The sequence below is a fragment of the Grus americana genome, chromosome 10 (assembly GCF_028858705.1).
Source record: "Grus americana isolate bGruAme1 chromosome 10, bGruAme1.mat, whole genome shotgun sequence".
NCBI classification, from domain to species: Eukaryota; Metazoa; Chordata; class Aves; order Gruiformes; family Gruidae; genus Grus; species Grus americana.
The window spans coordinates 22,159,259-22,170,873 of NC_072861.1; positions in this window are offsets into that span (position 1 = coordinate 22,159,259).

An 11,615-nucleotide genomic window follows, 5' to 3' on the forward strand; every position below is an offset into this window, starting at 1 on the left:
TTTGTGAGCAGAGGGAGGTGCTGGCAATTCAGGACCTGCTCCTTCCCTCTCCAAAATGCACTGTGTCGTAAGTGGGAGACACAGTTTGGGGAGATGAATAAGCAATGGAAAAATGAGTTCAAAGCAGAAAAGTTTAGACCATCAACCAGTAGCAATTATCCCCAATCTGAGACCAAGCTGTCTCAGACTAATTTGAGTTTTCTTAAGATATTAGTCTTCTGGTTTGAATCATATTTCTGAAGCTGGGTAAGAGGCATCTGAAGACTGGGTAACTTTTAAACCCAGGGCACATTAACACCGCAGCCACCGGCAGTCTCTGCTGAGCAGCTCAGCGTGGTTATGGTGTGACCTTCATTCAGAAGAGCCGGAGACCAGGGCAAAGGACTCACCATCTTTCTAACCTTGGTGCCTGCGTGTGGTTAGCGTCAGTGCAGAGGTCTGGGGCTGCCCGGAGTCTTCGAACATGCCAGGGCCGATGCTGACAGTCAGCAAACGTCTTCGTCTGCTTGGAAGGGCACCAGGTCAGGGAAGTTTTTTGTAGGGGAAGACATCGCCCCATGCTCTGTTTTCCGCCTCCGTTTCAGGCTGTCCGGCTGATTACGGGGAGATTACTTGGAGCAGAGGCAGACCAGCGCTTATCCACTCTGTTTTATCGTTAGGCAGAAGCTTTCTTTTCATTGTCATTAAAAAAGTGTGTGCGTATGTGTGTGCGGGCAAAATACTGCGTGAGGCTGATGGACTTCTCTGTGTAGCTTTGAAATTCGAGTGGGCTCCTCTAGGCTATGTTTACACTACAGCACAATTTGTGTGTGTGAAAGAGCCTCTACTTCTATTTCAGCAACATTACAAGGATGGAAGTAATACCCTGTGACAGCCTCTGCCCCCACTCTGCCGACACGTTTCTGGAGTGTTTGTTCAAGAGGGAGTCCTGGCTACACGACACGGTGCAAGCGTGTCCTGAGCGGATGGGGAAACCATCCGAAAAAGCAGCTCCTGCCCCAAACTGACACGCAAAACCCCTTTTGTGGTCATTGCCCTGCCAGAGCCTTGGGTTGCCGAAGGCTCTGAATCCCTTCCTACTTATTTCTCTCCAAAAAGTGTCATTGTGTCACTTGGCCACTCAAACATTGGTCACATCACACCATCGCAGACATCGGGGATCTTGGGGCAGGAATGTCACAGCAATTCTAGGCACCTGCCTGCTTCCCTGGAATATCTTAACAGGGGGAAGAGAGTTTACTTGATAAAAACGAGCTATTATCTCAAGCAGACCTTTATAGTACTATAAAGCAATTTCTACACTTTCAAAACTGACGCGTCGGTTGTGAAATGGAAGTACCGTAATGGTGTCAGGGAGACCTGAAAACACAGGTATAACCATCCTGACGCCACCAACAATTTTGCTAATGGTCAGTTGTGCAAGCTTCTGCAGAGAGAGACAAAATTGCATCTGTCTCCAAATCAGAGCTATCTGAAAATCTCTGCCTCCTCCACCTCCCTGAAAGAGCATGGTTAAATGTGTGATTAAATAAATTTAAAATTAATCGGAAGTATTTGAACTCACTTGAAAAAAAAATCACTGAGAGATCCAGATCCCATTGAAATTTTATCCTTAAGAGAGAAAAAGAAGAGAAATTCCATGAATGCCATGAAAGGTTTGGGCATTACAAAGTGTTTGATATGGGGAACCACATGATGGGCAACGGTGTAAAAACCTAAGATGGATGGACAGCTTGAAATCCATTTACATGTGCGACCAGACATGGAAGTCAGTTCACGTTCAACAGTGACTGCCTTCCCATTCTTCTTACTTTTACAGTAATGGATTTGAGAGCTTCCAAGTGTCCTGCACTATTGATTGGAGAGTTTAATGAGCTTTAAATTACCGAAGGGATTTATGGGTCAGGTGCCTTCAGCAGAGGAATTGTTCGTAGACACTGCAACTGGGGTTCAAAAGCTGCTCCTGAAGCCACCCAAGCAGGACGCCTGAGTCTCTGGCTGCCAAGCGCCCGAGTGCCCTTGCCTTGCCCTACTTATCTGAAGAGGCTGTCAGCATGTTCTATAACTAGTGGAAACCACTTTAGAGCTGGAGCCAGACACCGAGGTGCCGGGGTCCACATTTCATTTCTGTGCATGGGAAAGTTCGGAAGCAGATACGGCCAGATCCTTCTCCCAGCAACATTTTTCTGCCTATCTAGTTCTCAGCCCTGAGCTGGCACGTCTGAAGATTGACATAGGCCCTGCTGTTTGTAGATACTATTTTTTTTTCTAGGAAAGCGAAAAATGTGGCCATGAAAAATTGTTGCAAAAGGTTAAGCTGTAGCAGTTTTTAGTGCAATCTGAGAATTTTAATCGTACTTTTGCGAAGAATTTAAGCTCCACTGTGGGAAACGAGTCCTGGCGCTGTCTATAGCACAAAATCTAGCTAAACTTCACTTGTGGGATGTTTGAAATTCATGCCATTAACAGACCCATTCGGTGTAATGACATCCAAGAAACATATTGGAAAGTTGTTCTAAACTTGTTCCTTTTCAACTGAGTAATTAAACATGCTGTTCATTAAGAAGTGGCACTAATGAAGCTTGGTTTCGTTGGGATTTGTAGTCTCAGTCTCTTGCATACTTCCCTATCATAATCCTACCTGTGCTGGATTATTTCCCAAGGTCTGCCCATCTCAGTCCCTGCCGCTCCCTTGCACACTCGTGTGCAAACAGGCAGCAGAAGGTGCTAATCACTGCCCGTGTGCTCCCGGCCACCCTTTGGGGACACGAATCTGCCTCTTGTCCCACGCTGCAGGGCAGCTGCTTGAGGTCTCAAGGTCTCTGTTCCTCTCAGTTATGGGAAAGTGGGCTCAGAAGGTGTGCGAGGAGGGACCGAGCGCCTTGCGGACAGACATGCAGGGTGATGGTTTCTTTAGCAGGCAAGCTGAAAGCTCGCTCAGTCGTAGGTATGCCCAGTTACACTGCGGGCTCGGTGGGAAGAGCTTTCCCTTCTCTCTGCTAAACTGAGAGCGCTTGTCTCGCTGAAAGCCTTGCAAAGCCAACCTCATCCTGCTGCCCCAGGCAGCGAGCAGGCAGGTGAAGGTGCCAGTTTTATGGCAGGGACACATTCCCAGACTGAGTGCTGCGTAATTTCTCACATCCTCGGAGCCCTCCCGTCTCGGCGCCCCGAGGTTCCCATGGAAGCCAAGGGCAGTTTGTCATTGACTCCACAACAAACAAACCTTGGTCAGTGGGCTCGACACGACAGGTTATGCTGTCACTTGAAGTAACCAAGATGTATGTTCAAAACGGCTGCCCTGCATTAAAGAATCAGAAACGTAGCAGCGTTAGCATCCTAACTGCTCTTTCTGGATTCAGGAATAGGATAAACCCATCTCTAGGTCTTGCTCCTGGGACACTGATGCTGAGTTTCTTCCTTCATTTCCTTAAAACTTTTCTTTCATCACAACCTTGGGCAAGTCAATTATTTTCGCTTTGTTTTCCCAAGTGTAAGCGGAACGCGCTTTGGAAGGGTGTTGTTGAGGTGGTTACTACAGGGCTTCAGAGGTACACGGCTGGTGCGGTAACAAGATCCCACCAGGAGTGTTCTGTGAGCAAGTGGTCCTACACACAAGTGATCACAAGATCTCACCTAAAGACAGAATAAAAGAACTTTGAGCCATGTAAGCCTCGCAAGTGCAGACATTTGGAGTTTCTTTGTCAGGCGAAGCAATATTATTTTAAGGGAAGGAGAATGTTTTCCTAGGGACAGGTTATGCTCCTTAAGAAACACTTCAGATATTATTACTCCACACAGATTCCTGGTTGGGGAAAAACAGAGTTTAAAACCAGCCAGAACTGTTAAAATTTATGGTATCAAAATATATTCTGTCAAAATATTTATACCATAAACTAGCATCATTAACTGTCCCCCTCATACTGCTCTTGGGAAAGGAGGGAGAGGAATCTGAGATGTCTGATGCGTAAATTCTGGTTTATTGCCTGGCATAGCAACAAATGTGGCTTTAGAGTTTGAATGAATATAGATCTGAAGGAATTCTTGTTGTTGAACAGCGCTTCTGTGGGCTAAAGGGGTGTTTCCTAAGTGACATCCTTCCAGAGGCACCTCCACGCATACTTACCGTCCCAACCCACATGCCAGCACGTTATGAGCCTACAATTACCCTTCAGGAGTTGAGCAAGCAGATTCTGCTCCCACCGAGTTGCGTGGCAGCAGAAAGGGACCTGGGAGGTTTGCATGTGAAAATACGAGGCTGAAATATGTTTGTGCTGAGACCCTGATGCTCTCACCTTCATGGCTTTGCCTTGCCTTTCGTGTCAAGTCGTGCAAAATTTGCGTAAAGCTGTGTAAAGCCAGATACGGATCCTCGATACCAGTTTCCGGCACACCCGTGAAACGTCCTCTCCACCTTTTCTGTCCTACACCGTTGAATTAGAACGTCCCAGGGATAAGGCCATTGTTTTAGAGGCCCCCTCAGTGCGCCTGCCCAATGTGAACGGTGTTGCGCTGACGGAGGGCCAGGCACCCTGCACCCTGCCCCCTGCACCCTGGGCGTGCAGGCTCATAGTTCCCTTCCTGTGGGCTGCAGCAGGTCTGCAACAAAGCAACAACTGACCTCCAGTTCCCACCGCCACTCAGCATCAGCAACGAACTTTTTGCTACCAAATCACTCTAGGGAAAGCAACCAGTACTGCAGTCTTTCATAAAAATTAAATGTTTTGCTTCCTGGAATTATTACTGTCTTATCACTTACCTATTAATTACCAGCGCTTTTGGATGGAAAGCAGCAGATAGATGTGAGTGCGTTACACAGATGATTTAAGACGCAGGGTTACAGTGTCACCTTCTTTTATTATTTCACAGAAGTTTGGGTCTAACGTAAGGATTGTTAATATTTGTGTTCGTTTGACCGTGAATGCCTGGAAGAAAAGAAAAAAAGGCATCTATGAGTTAGTTTATCTTGGCAAAGGCACTCCGATACATACAATGCATCTTTAGTTTTTGTAACAACTTGAAAAACAGCCTGGAAATGGTGATGTCTGGAGACTGTGGTGAAGTACTTCCCAGGGTGAGAACCCCCACTGGGGAGTGGGTGTTGCACTGGACCCTATTTCCAACGGAGGTGCTGGAGCGGGGTCCTGGGCTGCGTTCCCAAGCCTCTGCCAACCCCAACTCACGAGATTCCCTTAAAAATCCATCAAATGCATATTCTTTTAAATTGTAACAAGGGAGTTCTTTTTCTCTGCCTTGTCCCTTTTGCATTATTGGGGTTCCTGGGTTTTATGCTTTTCTCTGTAACCGTGAAGGCTAGAAAATTACTTCTGAAAAAAAATGAAAGTCGAGATTCTGGTATATTCACGGGTCTCCCAGGACTAAGACCTTACAAAAACCATCAACTATGAGGATACGTTTGGCAATGGCAAGATTTTTATGTCCAAGTGTTTGTGCAAGTGAAAGCCCAGATTTTCATTTGTCTGAAAATTATATGGTGTGATAAGGAAACAAAGTGCATGAAATATATGGCCAAGAAAAAGCAGCTTGCAATTTCAAAGATAGGGTGAAAGCCCCGTAAAAATGTGTTCCATTAAGTAAATGAAATGATGATCTTCTACCTAATGCAGGGGGTGATTCAGACCTTTCTATTTTCTGGGATATAAGCACTTGAGGAGATACTTTTCTAGCATGGAGATGTACAGTGCAGGTGTGCAAGAGGTACCTGTCAAAGCAAAAAAAAACCTTCTCTAAATAGCTCAGACCAGTGTCTGCACAAGTGGGTGATCCGGGCAAGTTCATCCATGTTATTAAATGAAAGGAAAAAAAAAAAATCTGATGTTTCTTTAAAGGGCAGATGAAATCCTGCAAATTTTAAGGTATTATTGCATTTTTTGCTTGCAATCCCACAGCCGCTGGGGATGTGCAGGGACCGTGCCAGCAGAGACATCGCGCTCCAGCACCACTGTGTTCCTGCGGGTCGGAGCAAGTCTGTAGCTCATCGGAGGTGACAGCAACGACTACGTGTCTCACCAGAAAATGCCATCACCAGAGTGATTAACCTCAGAAATACTCGGAGACGGGCTTTTTGTCAAAGGACAAAGGTAGTTCCAGAGCTGAGGAGAGACAACTCATAAATAGAGCTGATGGAAAATCGCACTGAGCGTTGCTCTCCGGGCTTCAGGCCAAGAGGCGGTGGGCCTGGCTCTCGGCTATCTTGTTTGACCATTTACACCAGTCCTGTGGGGATAAATGAAGCCACTGAGGTTTGATAGCACGCTGCAAACATTTTGTTCTGATTTTGCAACGTGTCAGCCTTTAAAGACACCAGTGTGTGGAGTGCAGGGTGGTGGAAATACATCTTTGCAACACGCAGAGCCGTGGTTCCCAAACGGCAGCTGCCGGTGACCCCGGAGGCCATGGGAAGGAGCCTGCAGCTCATCTGCAAACTGCCATCAACCAAAAAAGTTACCTCCCTGTCCCACTGCTCTCCCTTAGGGGCTGGCCGGGGCGTGCAGTTGTCTGCAAGAGGCTCCTGATGCTCCACAGGTTTGGGAACCATTGGGCAAAGCATCGGGCAGGGGATTTGGGAACCATCGGGAACAAATTGTTCCCTTGGGGTGGCAGCGGCCGTGCCGTGAACAGCCCCAGCACAAGACTGGGCAAGGGAGTTGTTCGGAGGAGTCTCTACTAACAGCTCTGCCTCTCCTTTTATAGCACACTTATTCACCCCCGTGGCCATCTCCTTCAGGCTGTGAAGGCCCTGCCTGCTCCTTTATGATAGAATAAGCCTGGGATACACTAAGGACAAGCCTAGGGATGAGCCTAGGATAAGCCTTTGCTATGACATGACGATGGGGGCTCACCAAGCCGCTGCCCGCAGTGCCTATGCCTGCCTCTGCCTTCACACTGCGCTCCCATCGCTCCGTCTCCGATACAGGCAGAGGAAATCCCCATGTTCGATGTTCTCGGAGCCAGGAGTCCAAGATGGGCTCCAAAACCCGAGTCAGCAGCTCGGTCCAAGCCTGGCCCTACACATTGCCAGGCAGGACAGTCACCCAAACACGCCTGTCCGCTGGCAGTCATCGCTGCCAGATCCCAGAGCCCCTTTGCAGAGGTGTGAGGGAGCAGGTTTGGCTGGCATGGAGGAAAGGAGAAGCGTGCTGGGATTTCACTGTTACTGATACGCAAGGCCAAACTCTTTTTTTTTTTTTTTTTTTTTTTCCCCCCTCAAAAATGTATATAATGGTTTATGCAGGCAGGGTTTGAATGTCCTCAGGCAGCAGATGTGTCAGTAGTTAGTGATCGCTTGTTACTTTCTGGCACCGTAACAGGAGCGGTGCCAAGGCTTTGGTTGTGAAATCTAAACCCACGTGAGCCAAGTGTCACCGATGTGAGAATGAGGTCAGGTTCAGGAAACCTGCAGAGCACAGGGGCTCGAACCCAAGGACGTCTCGGCCAGCCCCGAGCTGCTCAAGACTAGGTTTCAACTTGCCCCCATTTCCGAACCATTCTGCTTTCGGTGATTGATATAAGCCTGTTTTTTTCAGCTGAGACTACACCTAGGTTTTAAGAAGAGCTGTAAAAAAAATGCCAAGCATGTGTGAAGCAGGGGATCCCAGAGAAGCTGTCTCGGATAATGGCAGCGCTGTAGGCATACCGGCAGGAGATAAACTGACCTGGTGGAGCATGGTCAGGGCTGTGCTGGGGGTGCAGCATCACCTTGCTATGACTGTGCTCAGGAGGCAACCTGCTAGGACCCCCCCAAAATGTGTGAGTAAGTTCCTTTCAGTGTGGACGCAGGTTGTAAGAGGCTTCTCCTGCAACTAGGAACATTTGTCCCTCTGTGCCTGTGGGATGGTGGTGTTAAGAGGAAAGCAACTTGCCTTGAAAAGCTCTGGTTGTGGGCTGAGCTCCCATTTTTCTTATGAAGAGGCTTAGTGGTACCAAGACAGCCCTTTGCAGGCTGATCTATTTTCTGAGAGGATGTTTGAGCATAGATAAGAGTGTTTCCAAAGCTATTTGTGTTCCAGCCAAAGGGCGCTGGAATGGGAGCAGACCTGCATTTTATCTCCCAGTGGGAAATGAGTAAAATTACTTTTCTGGAGGGACAGGGTGAGACTGGATATTGAATAGCCCATCCCTCTGAATTACCAGTCGAGCTAGCTGAAGGATGGACTTCACTGGCCAGGCTTTGTGTTCTCCTTTGCCTAAACTGTCCCAAAGATGAATCAATAAAGTTTCATGTCCAATTGAGCTAAGCACAGATCACAGATCAAGGTCTGAACGGCTCATTGGGGTGTTGGGATGCAGCAGGCATCAACAAAGTCACTGTAATATGAAAAAATCCTCTGAACATTCACCCAGGGTTTTTGCTCGATCAAAATCAGATTTTTAGGGAGGACTGGCCTCCTTTCTCTGTTATTATTTTCCCTTCTCCGTACAAAAGGAATCGGGAAACTGTGTGGCAGTGCGGGACACTGGCAGGGTTTCTAGCTCGCCTGCAGAAGGAGCAGGGTGTGGGAGGAACCAAAACCTTTATATATTAAGTAGGATGAACCAACCAGCCTCCAAAAACTTTTATTTTCAGAAGCACTTAAGGTAATTGTGTGTCCAGATCTCCGGCTGGGGGGATGTGAGCATCTGATTCCAGCTTGGAGAGCTGAGCCATGTGAAGGCTGCAAATCTGATTCTCCTTCCAGACTCCTAGGCTTTAGTGGCAGGCAGGATTTGGCCTTATCCAGTCATCCAAAATACATCTGCTTGTCTCAAGTGAAATCTAATTTAGCACTTTTTTGAGATTTGGCCATCGTTAATTATGCCTGCAATTAATGGCATAATGTAGGCTCTGAGAGCTGATGAACTCTCTCGGTCTGCTGCAGAGTCAGAGCTTGGCTTTGAAAAATGTTTTGCGATGCCATTCTTACAGAAGATGTTTTACCGGGCTCTTTATTTAGGACAAGTCCTAATGGGCATTTGGCTTAAAAAAGAACTAATAGTTACACAGGCTATTTAAACACGACCTGAGTGATTATCGATTGGCCATGTGTGTTAAACAAAACTATATACTTCTGCAAAATTGAAATGAAATTTAATCACGCAGCCAAACCAAGGCACCAAGAAGCAGTGTAACACCAAGCTAGGAGAAAGCTGGTAGCAGTTATTTGCTGTCTTGTTATGAACTCTGGTTTGTTACTTTAAAAATCTCCCTCTCGCTTGATTTTTCTAGTGTGATCTTACAAAGCATAACCCTCCTACTCCTCTTGGAAAAGCAGGAAAGCATATTAAGAGCACTGATAAAAGGTAAACAAACCAGGAGACACAAAGTTTCTTGATATGCTCTAATTGAGCTAGTTTCCTTACTTCGGCTTTGAAAAGGAACAGCCATAAGGCATTCTTGAGAGAGCCAAGTGAACTGTTGTTATCTCAAAAAGGTCTCCTTAATGTCTCGCTCGTGGGGGCTCCAAGTCTGCTCCGGCCATTGCCTGGAAGTCTAAGAAAAGAAGTCTACTGGCCTCTGTGATAAAGCACCCATTTTTAGGCCTTGGGAAGGATGGGGTTGTTGACAGTTCATTCCTGTGAAAATTCAGTGCGGTCCAGTCTCCTGATTGTAAATGGAAGGAATATATGGCAGCACTAATGCAAAAGGTATGTGATTAGATAGTCCCGTCTGCTATCTGCCCCAGCTTTCTGCTGATAGGCAGCTCTCGCTGGTGCTAAATGGGAGCCATCAGAGTTGCCAGACTGACGCCAGGCCCTTCATCAACTGCCTCGCAGATAAGGGGAGAAGGCTGCAATCTTCACGTAACACAATGTTTCCCCAGTGGGTGAACTTGAGTATTCCTGGCTGCATCTTTCACAGACATCTTGTGGAGCCAGTGAGGGGATAATATGTAGTTTCATACTGTAAGGAGTCCAGAAGTTCAGCGTAAGAGATCCTGTCACAGCCACACGCAGCTCGTTGTTATCTGCCCGGGCTTTAACCTTCTCTTGAACAAGACTAGATACGATGCCAGCAGAAGAAGACATACCCCCTTGGACGGTGCCGGCGCTCCAGGCTCTGAGCTGCCCCGCATTCCTCGGCCGGCAGAAGCCTGCCCAGCCACGGCACACCCCGTGTGATAACTTGTCTCAAACCTCGTGCTTGTGGTAGAGGCAAAAATAGAAAAAAATGATCTGCTGTGAAGGACCCACTTGGGCTCCATGGGGTTGCTCCGAGAAAGCGTTGGCAGGGTCCCCATCGGCAGACTGGTGCAGGCTCTGCCTTTGCAGGTGGGCAGCCTCCAGTCACTAATGGTCTGAGCCCTGGAAGGCCATCGCAGGGCAGAGGGAAGATGGCTTCAGCACGTTTACAACGACGTCTCCAAGTTGCATGTTGCTCCAGTTTGTTCTCTGAACTTTGTGTATCATTATATGGTGGGAGTGGGCCAGTTTCTTCCTTACCTTAGACTTTGTGTAGCGGTCTTAGGGTTTGGTCCCCAAACCTGTTGTGGAGATGCGAAGAGATGCTCTTCTATGGGCCTCCCACCCGTATAATACCCAAGTCTTTGGAGATGTGAGCCAGAAAAATCAGCTATCTCAGCCTGCATGGCCACTCCTTATTTCTCCTACTGCTTGGGAACTGGAATAAGTGGCACAGCCTCTCTCTGCCCTTTACATGGGGCATGGAGCAAGCGGAGGGGGATGCTTCTGGTGCCACAGGTGTCTCTGCAGGCTTCCAGGGATTCAGGTAGGCACAGCAGAGGGTCTTCCACCATGAGCTTCACCAGATCCTCTTGGTATGTAGACAGCTCCAGTGAAATACCCTTCTAAAGGCTTTTCCATGTGGCCGTTAGGACTTGGGCAGTACACGAAGGCCTTCGTAAAGCCTGCAAACCCTCCCCAATGAGACGTATTGCAATTAGGATCTCAGGTACACTAGTTCCAGTTAAATAGCACAGAACACGATTTGAAGACACCTCTATGTTATACCATCAAATGCCACATTTCTAGGAACGTTGAAAGCACTAGGTAGACCTGAAAGCTACACAGACAACTGCATTTCCTCCTTAAGCCTTATCTTTTTCCACACCCTAGAAAAATCTTAGAGCTTATTCATTCATTAAAACAGAAGGGAACTTTCCTCTAATCTTTTCCCGGTGACTCATACGCTCTGTCAGAGCTGCCATCGGAGGCGTGACCAGAGCGTGTGTACGTTGACCCAGGTTTTCTCTGGTCTTTGGTGTGCCCCAAACAGTGTTGTCACGGCAGGGTGGATTTCCACACTGGCTACCTGGCCACGTGCATGCCAAGCATTGGGGTAACGCTCGCAGCCGGTCCTGGGGCTAAAATATGAGTTAGTTAGGTTTAAAGCAGGCGTGTGCATGCCTCCTTTTGGTACAAATCATCTCTCGATCAGAAGGCAGCCATCCCCGCAGCCAAACCTGGTGTGACAGCCAGCCAGGCACCTCGCAAGGGATGGTGAGCACAGTGGTGTGCTTGATCAGAGCTATGTGTGGGCTCGCGTTAGTCATTGTTTGCAAGTATTTGAGTGATGGCCAGGACTGATAGAAATGTCTACAAAGCCTTGAAGATTCGTAACTATTGGCGCAGAAGAACCTCCTACTGAAAATCCTTAACCT